General features: G+C 35.3%; 1 protein-coding gene across 3 annotated transcripts in view; it reads left to right on the forward strand.

Moving 5' to 3' along the window:
• LOC149072936 (nuclear pore complex protein Nup133-like) overlaps nt 1-12,096 on the forward strand; it is a 335,975-nt gene that overhangs the window by 241,164 nt on the left and 82,715 nt on the right. The window lies entirely within an intron of this gene.

Below are 12,096 nucleotides of genomic sequence, written 5' to 3' on the forward strand. Positions count from 1 at the left end.
TCCCCCTTCCCCAAGATTAAAAATTGAAAATACTTTTGTAGCATGGTTCGTACGGACCTTGAAAAGTCCTTGAAAAAAAAAAGTTCATTTTCAAGGCCTTGAAAGTCCTTGAAAATCTATAAGAGTCCTTGAAAAAGGAATTTTTTTCAAGAATTCTGTGAGAGTCCTTGAAAAATTTGTTTTTTCAGAAATAGTTTTCGCCACTTTTTTTTTTTTTACTCCATAAGTGACGTCCTATAACCCTGGATAATTGGATTTAAAGCAAGTTTTTTCCCATTATTCTTAAGCCGGGTTTTCGTAGGAGCAGGTTCTCTGTGCCGCGTGCAAAGTGAATCGCCCAGCGTGACACACCGTCCACTCACCAATAATTCAAGTTCGACTGTTTTCCTAGAGAGCGCAACAAGCCTCACTTCAGTGTTTTACGTCGGGTGTGATTGGCCGACTGCTTCTGGAGGAGTCAAATGCGTTGTGCGCCACTCGTTTTACCGATCTTCTCTTCATTTTTGTTTTCTTTCACTTCCCTTCATCTAGCTCGATTTTTATTTAGGAGGGATGTGAAGCGCTTGTACAAGGCTCTTTAAAGAAAGAAAACAAAAAATGAGTAGCAAGTGTGTGTACTTTTAATTACTTGTGGTTGCTGAGTGTGCCAGACAAAAATGCTGCCAAATGCGAGCTGTTCTTCAATGGGTGAATCGGCGCTGAAATCCATTGAGCTTATATTACTGGAGGGAGTATGACGCAGGGCCATAACTAGGATTTTTGTATTGTCTTGCCGCTCCCACCAATTCGTAATTCGATAATTTTATAACGGTGTTCACCTAAAAATTGCCACCCCGGCAGTTGCCCCCCCCCCCCCCCCCCCCGTGCCCTGTAGTAGAACTCCTTAATACACGTAGATGTCTTACCCTGTAGTACCGGTGCTGGTATGACGTCAGCGGCCTATATCATTCCTTGGAAGATCACGTGACGCGTTGAATGTCGGCGCATCTCCGTTATTTTCTAATGGCATCCATAATTGTTTAAAACAATAAATGAAAGAAATAATTTCAGTATCGATGATATGATTCCAAAATTAATGAAAGAGATAGTTCCAGAATTAATGAAAGAAAAAATTACAGAATTAATGAAAGATAATTCCAAAATTAATGAGAGAGAATTCCAAAATTAATGAGAGAGAATTCCAAGATTAATGAAAGACAACTTCAGCATTGATAAAAGAGATAATTCCAAAACTGATAAAGCAATAATTTTAGAATTAATGAAATAATTTTAGAATTAATGAAATGATTTTAGAATTAATGAAATGATTTTAGAATTAATGAAATGATTTTAGAATTAATGAAATAATTTTAGAATTAACAAAAGAAAGAATTTCAGCATTAGCGAAAGAAACAAATCCAGAATTGATGAAAGAAATAATTTTTCTTTTTCTATCTTTAGAAGAGTTCTTTTTTTTTAGTCTTTAAAAGAAAATTAATTGCAATATTTAGAGATTAAACTACGTTTCAATGGGGAAATTGACAGGCACGAACTGTGTTATTCAATGTGTGATATGTTATGTATGATATATATGTGTATGTGGCCTCCTTTATTCATTATGGATAATGTGAAATAAAGTAGGTAGAAATGTAATCTCTGAAAGTTTTAATCAAAATTAAATATGCGCCTATTCATGTGAAAAATATGCGTTTGTAAAAAAAGTCCTTGAATTTTTAAGTTTTACCTTGAAAAGTGCTTGAATAGTCCTTGAATTTTTTTTCATCGGAAGAGTACGAACCACGTGTAGAGAATTAATATTGGAATAAAATGATTTCTTTTATATTATCTGTGAATTTAAAATTGTTTTCGAGTGTTAGTGACCCAAACTTTCTGTGAAGAATTAGATCCTTGTGCCCCTCCAAAAGCTGATTCTGCGTACACACCCGTGATTTTCGTGATGCGAAACGGTGACTACTACATGGCATCTAGATGACAAAACTGTGGATATTCAAGGTAGAGTTTTTATTGATTTGGTTTTTTCCCATCACCTCGGGAAATTTTGACAATTTTAACAGGCGTTCCAATCCTTTACGATTAAAAAAAAAAAAAAGCTCATTCGCAATATTGTAGATGAACAAGGAGAATTTACGTCATATAGACACTGTCTTTGAATGCTGGCAGATAGCCGTGAAAGTATTGTAATTTTCGGTATGTAACCGGGAGGAACAAAATCCACAGGGGAATAAAAACTCCAAAATTTGACAATTACACAACACTTCATTCAGGGAAGCAACTAGATATCCCTCATCTTATTCTTCAGCAACCCGCATGTATATCAATATAGTAGAGTGTACAAATATTAAAACCACTTTTTCAAGGTCACGCAATCATGATAGATGGTAAAAAGGAAAAAAAAAAAGGTAGTTGTGTAGTGCTCTCCATGTAGTCTGATGTTATAACCTTGTTATTACAAAATTATGTAAAGTATTAGCTTCATCCCCTATGCTGACAAATTTATTGCCAGATTTGTAAAGTGTTAGCCAAATGAGATGTGTTTGAAATTTTTTTTAGCTAAATCAACACCTTTTTGAGGGAAGGTGCATACTGTGCGTATGTGTTTACTGCACTATCGTTATTTTATGTGTCATTTTAATTAGATTACATGTTGACCCATAAAACCAACTTTTCCTTTGGGTTTTTTTAACTTTCATTGAAACTGTTACACGTAAAAGGCTTCAATGAAGGATGTAAAAATTATAGCTTGATGAATGTGTGACTAGTGGAAACAATAAAATAGTAACGATTCTTTCAGGAACTTTTAATCAAACTTATTATGTCATGAATCAACATATTCAAAATAATTTTTGGTTGTGGATTATTTCTGTTGATTGCACTACTTAACACTGATTTTGTTCTGAAAAAAAATTTCAATGATTTTGGGGTACTGATTCCGAATCTGACATCAGTTTTATCAGATCTGCTCTAGTTTTTGGGATGAAGTGAAAGTTGAATTTCAATGGTTATATCATATGCCAGGTGCTGATCTATAGGGGGGAGGATCAGCGTGATCACCTCCCCAGAGCAAAATGTGGTAATTCATGAAATTTTTGGAACTTTTATATGATAATATTGCATTCAATCAATCCGTTGGAAATTACCTGTATCAACGTTTTTAATTAAATGACAAATTCAAGAAAACTTCTATTAAAAAATAGGAAAAACCAGTACACACAGATTTTTCAAAAAATTGGGGACGGAAAAAAAAAGAAAAAATCTGCTATTTTCAAGAAATACCAGACAAAATGAAGGATGTATGGTCACCCTATTCACCTTGTATAACGCATTTTATTTATTATTTTGCAAAATCACCCCTCCCAACAAGCAGCTCTGGATCCGCTCATGCCACAAGCAGCATACAAATCACATTGAAACTGTGCGAAATGTGATCATTAATAGATTTAACATTAATACATATAAAGAACCCTGATGTCTGGTAATGATGTGTTGAATAAAATAAAAAAGTAAATAAAAAGTTGAAATAAAAATTTCTACGCAAAAATTAGTGACTGCAGACTATATTGAAATATTGATACTATGCATATTATCTCAAAAACTAGAGCCGAATTGGCAAAACCAACATCAGTTTTGAATCGGCCTGATCAAATTAGATATTATAACCAAAAAATATATAATAATAATAAAATAGACTCTGTACTTTCTGGAGAACCAAACAAAATGACTAACGCTTATCAATAACCTCTGTATAGCTGGCATTGTGAGACGCAAAGAACATATTCTGATTGACTTGTAAAAAAAGTTTTTTTCTCTTTCCTGAAAAGTGTGAGGGAAAAAAGATTTTTATATCTTTCGTTTTCTGGATTTCTGTGTGGGGATTAATATATTTTTATCATTTTGACAAATGCCAAGTTATACGTTTGGTGAATTTGGCAGGATATTAAAGTGATGTGATCAATTTTTAAAGCGTTATGACTCATTAATTACTCGTCCGATCGGCGAGTCAGTGACTTAGTTCCACGATTTCTTGGTAGAGGTGGATTTATGGTTTAGCCACTGTTCTCCCAGTTGAGTACTTGACCAGTTTTCTCTAAATTCACAGCCCCTTTGAAATTTTCACCCTGAGCTATATATTATATGATATATACTATATATATATATATGAGGTTTGTAAATATGTCACTGGGGGTACCTTACCAAAGATTCCTGTCTAGGGGCCGGCTTCAGCATGCCTTCTCAGTGATGTTGAAAATATTTATTAGCCCATTAACTATATATACACTGCTCAAAACAATTAGGGGAGCAAGCAAAAAAGTGAAGAAAACCATGCCAGACAGCCACGTATTGGCATACAATGGATAGTACACGCGTATCAATGCGCAATACAGAAAAAAGACGTAAAAAAAATTTGGAATTAAGCTTTAATTCTTTGAAAATATGGAAAAAAGATGATTTAGGGCAACAATTTGGTTACATGTAAACGATAAAAAAAAGTACTTTTTAGACATGATGCATGAGTTTTAATAGGGCGTGTGGTCTCCTCGAACAGCTAAGACTGCTGCACACCTGTTTGCCATGGATGCGATGAGGTTATCGATCAGACTTTGGGGAATACCGTTCCACTCCTCAAGAAGTGCAATCTGCAAGTCTCGGACAGTAACAGGCGGCCACATGCTCGATTGGATTCAGGTCAGGAGAGCACGCTGGCCATTCCATACGCTGTATTGTTTCAGCTTCAAGCATGTTCTCCACCAGACGAGCTCTATGCGGTCGGGCATTAACATCCTGAAAAACAAAGGAATCTCCAATGACTCCAGCGTAAGGGATGGCATGAGGTCGCAGTATCTCGTCTGCATACCCTCGGGCCGTCAAAGTGCCATTCCGAATGATATGCAGGTCCGTATGTCCGCCTATGCTGATTCCACCCCATACCATCCAACCAGCTCGTCTGTATTGTGACCTTTCACGAACGAATGCAGGGTTATTTCGAGTGCCCCTGTCCCTCCATACCAGAACACGTCGGGTGTCACACTCCAGACTGAATCGAGACTCGTCTGTAAACAGCACTTGGCTCCAATCATGTTGCTCCCAATCTCGATGTTCAGCAGCCCATCTTCTTCGCACCGCACGGTGGCGTGGGGTCAACGGAATGCAGACCATTGGCCTACGTGCATAGAGCCCTCCCTCATGAAGCCGATTACGTACTGTTTGTCTGGCACCCTTCGTCCTGTTGCAAAGACCAACCGTCTTTGCAGCTGCGTAGCATTCTCTGTTCTGTTTCGATGGGCTGTTAACCGTATATACCGGTCATCAGTTGCTGTAGTCTCGCATGGCCGACCTTGCCCTGGTCGACGTCTAACATTTCCTATTTCTTGGAATCGATTCCACAGCCTTGCAACAACACTTCTGGCGACTCCAACAGCGTCCGCGACACTATGTTGTGTTTGCCCGGATTCCAGTCTGCCTATAACACGCCATGCCATGGATTCCGGTAAATCACGTTGTTGAGACATCCTCAAGTCACCTTGTCTCAAAAAAAAAATACTGCGCAATCGAATTTCACAGTTACAGCAGTAAAACAGATGTTTCTGCAACATCCCGATTTCTGCCCTTATCTCCTTTTTCTGGTTTTTGATGCCATGAACTTTGATTTGCATATGAAGTTTTCTTCTTCCGTTTCCTGCTAGGCTTTAAATTATGGATGATTCATTTTATGTTACTTATCGGTATACATCTTTGCGTAATTTTGTTAAAACCATATGCTCCCCTAATTGTTTTTGAGCAGTGTAGATCATAGCCTCTGATATACTAAGCTGGACCCATGGTCTTTCAGGGCAGGATTTTTTATGTGGTTCTGTGTAGTATATTTTTAATAAAGTGAACAGTGATTACATTCTCCGTCAGCTCTCTTTCCCACTCTACATGCAAGGGGCTATGATTAAAATTGTTCAAAGTATGTACATGAAATATTAATAAGCAAATGTATAATTTGAAATTTTTATACAACGTGTACCTATTTGAAATTTTTCTAGGAGTTAAACATGACAGTGAAACTTCGATACAATGAAAATAAATTGCCTATATAATGATACTACTCTGCTGTCGTCTCACACTATCCCGTAGTGCCAATATATTCCACCAATAAATCGTGTGCAACGATAAGTACTTTTCTCTCCTTTCTACGGGCTCCCACTCCTCTTACTTTTCGTACTTTCTTGGTTTTGTCCTACTTTTCTACCAAATCCTATTTACGAAATTCATGTAATAGGTTTTAATTGAGCAGGGAATCATCAATATATTGCCAAATAGTACAAATGTTGTAGATTGCAGATTGCAATGATCCTACCAAAGCAGAAATTGTTTAGTTTTCAAGGTTATTTTTTGGGGGGGGGGGGCGTATTTGATCATTTGGTTTATTAATTTTTTATTTGCTTAGTTTGAGGGTTCCACGAGTAGAGTAGTCATTAAAATCTTGTCTGAATAAAAATAAAAAAATAATTTCTTCATGGTCTTGGACACAGTACCATACATAATTCAAAATTATAGTCCATATTTGGTGTATAGTTGAAACAACAGTTTGCATTATACAAAGCAGTTGGATACATAGGCCCATTCTACGTTTGGTGATTCTAATGCTACCCAATGTCTTCAGTATTTTTGGGCATGCAGAAGCATAAATGTATGCAACACTCAGCAAAGAGCTAGAAATAAAAGTGCTTCATTTCTCAAAAGCAATTACACTGAACTTGAACAGAAAAATGTAAACAGATCCTTTTAAAAAAAGGATGGCAACACAATCGATTTATTTGCATCTTGACTTATTTACATCGGAACTTGTAATTTACATATTTTGCATATTGTGCTTTTATAAGTGGTCTCAAAGGAGCGTCATTCTTAAAAACCTTACATGTTTTCATAATTTGCTGTACATTGTCGAAGAGAGTTTACATTTTGGACTGTGGGAGACTCCAAAAAAATGCTATTTATAATTTCAGGAGAACGGAAAAGAATTTTCTGTGGTTGCAGTGTGTGTGTGTACTGTTTTGGGCAAAAACATTTTTGGTAACAAAGTTATTTTTGTCATTTTGCTTTGACTTGAATCAATCTTATGGATCCTGAAATAGTGGGGAAAAAAAAATAATGGGGAAAAAATTAATGGGGGGAAAACTTTTGAATAAAAAAAATAAAGCTTAGAAAACAGAACAAGCAAGAATTGGAAAAGAAAATAAGAATAAATAAAAAAATAAAACAACTCAAAATAAAAATTAGTTTCATGTGTTTGTGTCACTTTTAAATGTAAAAAGAAATGCTCTCTCAAAAATACATATAATTATATGCGTGTTTCAAGAAATAAAAGAGAAATAATTGCTCAAGGTTTGAGATTGACAGGAAATAATAGGTTTTTTGTTCATGTATATAATTATGTGTTTTACATAATATGTCCAGATATTGCATTATTTCCACAGTTCAAATTGGTATAGCAGTACCTTGTTTATTCTTTGGATAAAAAAAATCACCTGTGCAATGCAAGAAAGTCAAATTTTCATTTTAAATTATTATAGCTATCCCACTTATAATTTTCATTGATGTTTCTTTTTTACAGTTTTGTCAAGCTTATTACATATATTTAATTGTTTTCATTTAATATCTGGGTGGCCCCTTACTGGTACATGGACTGCTGTAAATATTATTTTATTTATATAATTTTGAGCAGTCAATTTGATCTAGCGACAATAACAGATGAGTTTGAATTGTAATGAAAAAAATTATTATACAAATAATTATTTCAAATATTAATAACTGATTGAATATTTTGAACAGGCCCACTATTGTTACATTTACCTTTTATAACAGTAAAGTTCTATTTTTTACATTTAGAGCACATAAGTGTTTCATGTAGTAGTATTCATAAACTGAATTCGGAACTTGAACTTTACTGATGCATCAGAGTTTTTCAACTAGTGTGCTATGTGAGAATTGTAGTTGTGCCATAAAAATTTTTCAAGGAAATTCAGATTAATTTTTAAAAGAACTCTGAAGCCACAGATATTTATTATCCAGTATCTGAGTATTTAAGTGCAAGAAATTTATTTTATTTTTTTTATTTTTCAAATTGGATGCATGTGTAAGAGGGGAAACTGAGTAATTGAGAGAAAACAATAGTTCAAATATTGGCCATGGATCATTTCTGTTATCACTTAACAGAAGAATTTTCAACAATTACACAAGAAAAACAGGCGTAGAGAGATACTTCTGTTTTCGTTATGATATGTTAATATATTTGTGGAAAGGGGCCGTTCAAGTATTACGTAAGCAAACTTTTAGTCATTTCTGACCACCTCTACCCCTGTCAGCAAAATTTCATCATCAGCTCTGTCTCTCTGAATCCTAACGCATATTGGTGGGAATTGTAAAAATTTTGGAAATACCTTTGTTATTATTATCCAATTCTGTTAATTTCAATGTTATTTGAAGGCTATGAACTCAAAATTTATCTTTAATAAATTCATTGCGACCCATATAATGATAAATCGCATAAAGGCCCGCGGATCAAATATGGCCCTGGATTAAAAAAATCTAATGTGGCCTGCTCTCCTCAAACCTAATTTTGTAAAAATGAACTAAGCGGCACATTTACAGATCACTTAAGTGTTCCGTGGTGTAATTTCAGAGCATTTAAGCAGCCCGTGGCAAATTTTCAGATCACTTAAATCACCTGGGACACAGTTCCAGAACACTTAAGCGATCCGTGACATGTGGTGTAGTTTTAGAGCACTTAAGTGGTATTTATAATAATTATATATTAATGTATATTAAGCTCCCCAGTGAGGTTCTACATCACTCAAGTTACCTGCTGCACATTCTCAGATTATTTAAGTGATCTGCAGCATATAATTAAGGATCACTTGAGTGATGTGTGGCACAGTTCCAGAACACTTGGATCCGCGAAACATTTAGAGATTACTAAAGTGGCACTTATCAATAGGGGGAATGTTACTTCAAGTGCCCACAAACTATCTAAAGGTTTTTCTCGTTTTTGGCGCACTGAGTAAGATGCCATTAAGAATATTTCATATTTCCATAAAGGGTGGTTGATGACATAAGCATTATTCAAACCCCTCCCCTTTTGTCAGCAAATCGGAAACCCTCTTCCCCCCCCCCCCCATTGATGCTGATGTAATACTTGAATGGCCCCAAAGCAATCTTTTCTGCACTTGATACTATGGAATACACAAATTTATTACAAATAATAAATCTTAAAAGAAGATATTTAAACCCTATATGCCTGCCCACACACAAAATTCAATCTAGCCAAGCAGACATTTTTTTTTTGTATTAACTTATTGGATTTAACATTAAATTAAATTAACAGCAGAATGGCTGAGTTTTTTAATTTTTTTGTGACTAATTATACAAAATAGTTTTTTAAAACAATTTTGTGTGACTAAATCATAAAAAATAATTTTTCTATTTTATTTGCATTCAAGTGTGCCGCAGGATGAAGAAAGGGCTCACTTCTCGAAAAAGAACTTTGTCGACATGTTTTATATTGTAATAACGTAAATCATAGATAACTTAATTGTAAATGTCAACAAATGTGTGCCATTTTTATGTAGAACGATAATTTTTAGTCATTTTTGACCCCATCCCCCTTGTCAGCAAAATTTCGTCATCACTGCCCCCTCCCTCCTAATGCATAATGGGGGGGGGATCAGAAACGTATGCGAGAGGGGGCTCCCCTCAGTATAATCAATTTCTGTTAATTTCAATACTATTTAAAGAGTAATAACTCAAAATTTCTCTTCAAAAAATTCATTGCGACCCACCCTTTAAGCCATATATGGTAAGCCCATGACCCGCAGACCAAATGTGGTCCTGAAGGTTATCTGATGTAGCTTGCCCCCCCCCCCCAAACCTGATTTTGTAAAAATGAACTTAGTGGCACATTTACAAATCTCTTAAATGACCCGTGGCAGAATTCCAGAGCATTTAAGTGGCCCATGGCACATTTTCAGGTCACTGAAGTAGGCCTCAAAGATCACACCCTTATCAGGTTTTTCATAGTGAAACCCTGATAATATCTGTGATCGTTCAGCTGAAGATGTTTTACTTCAGTCAAGTTTTTCTCTACCACTGGACCTCAGCCCAGTACCGGGCCATGAGTGATTCACTGTTAAATTTCTTCCATTAATTTCTCGTTAGTTGAGTGTATGATTTCACTTGCAGAAAAGAGATTTACTGGTCTGCAGGCTTTCAAAGATTGAGAATCTCACTGCTTTAGTCTACTAATTAGAGCATGAGTGTGAGGTAGTTTCCGTTGTAAATAAAAAAAAGAGAAGAAAATTTGACACTGTGAGCAGCAGAAATTACTGTGTCTAAATTACTATCATCATTGCGTCAAATCCCAATGTTTCTTGAAAAAAAATTTTACCAGTAAAAGAGCTAGTCCACCAAATTATGAATACTAAATTGTCGATTTCGCCAAATGAAAAGTGTTAAATTGCCAATGATGCCAAATTACTAGTGCTAAATCACATGTCGCCAAACATTGTGTTGAGTCTCCCAAAAATTGCTCCCATTTTACTACAATTTTTTTCACAGTATAACTAAAAAACAAGAAGCCAGCAGAAGTTGTGCCCATAAAATTGAAAAATTTTATTACACAAAAGAATTTTCTGTGTATTTGTTGATCCACTTTCATCAAAAAGTGAATGCACAAAAGTTGCTGCAAATATAAATAATTTCATAAAGAATATCTTTTTCAGCTTTGGTTTTTTTTGTTTTGAATAATTGGGGAACGATATCACTTAAAATTTTTATAATTTGTGAAACAGTTTTGAGTTATACTTTTCATTAAAACTTGAGGGTTTTAAAACACGTTGGTGACAAGAGAAAAATATAGATTACCTGTATGTGGATTGATTATTTTATTAATTTTTATGATGCTGGGTAACAAATCAAAAATTATGATTTCTGAACCGCTTCTGTGTCTAGGGCAAATATGTGTGGCATGTTTTTTTCTGCTGTAAAATTAGTAAGTTACGAATTTTGTTATGGCTCCTTATAATTTTTATTTAGGAAATTTTTTATGAACCCTGCTATTAGAGAAAAATTCCCTGCGACCCCACAACCTGGAATTGGCCCTTACTAAACAATACTAGTATTACACCACACATGCACTTTGTCCATATTCCTCTGTGAAACTTCTATCGAATCAGCACATGTTGGAATGTGTGTGTGCATTTTGTGAACCAAACGTCAAGTTTGTTTCTCAGTATCGCTTGTTATAATGTTGCCATCTACCATCTATTTTTTGAATTATGAGTGAAGTGTGATGATTGAAGATATATCATTAGAGCAACAGGCTCTCTGTGGCGAGCCCTTTTAACTTGTAGATCAGTTCATTCATACCTCAGAATTGGGAGCCACAGAAAACGAACTTCAGCCAACCAACACCATAGCACCGGTGGGGTTTGATCCCAAGTTCTTGCGATGGGAGTCTATAGTTATGACCACTTGACCACCGCAGCAGTTACGAAATGATACTTGTATCCTTTTGAGTAAGCTGTTCATTGATGATGTATTGATAAATTGGGTTCCACCCTCTCCATCCCGTTGAAAATTTTAGACACTTCAATCATATCCCCCAGACACCTGTGTTCTTCCAATGTAAACATATTCAAGAAATAAAGCTTCTCTTCATAGCTCAAACCTTGTGTGCCGACAAGAGTTTTCTGCCTGTGCTTTAGGAGAGTTCACTTCTGTGTGAATAAGATGATCATCTATTTGTGATCGTGCTGTTGTCAGCTATTTGTTGGTGAATCCACATCCAACTGTTTTGGTTATCCTTAAACTCCTTGTCTATTGACAACTCTGAATGCTAGCTGATGTCATCCTGAGTAATCAACTGGCATTTACTTTGAGGTGAATTCAACAGATAGTCTGCACTAATTGATGCTTTTAACTGGAAATATATGGTGAGACCCATCTTATATGTTATATGCAGGCTGAAATTGTTTTTTAAGATGTTCTAAAAATTGACTGTCGTTGAACTTAATCATTGAAATTCAAATTGAATATCTAATTTAAAATAAACATCTT

Source organism: Pholcus phalangioides, unplaced genomic scaffold (genome assembly GCF_987345545.1).
Source record: "Pholcus phalangioides strain wild (caught in Gottingen) unplaced genomic scaffold, Ppha-v1.0 ptg000017l_1, whole genome shotgun sequence".
In the NCBI taxonomy this organism is placed as follows: domain Eukaryota; kingdom Metazoa; phylum Arthropoda; class Arachnida; order Araneae; family Pholcidae; genus Pholcus; species Pholcus phalangioides.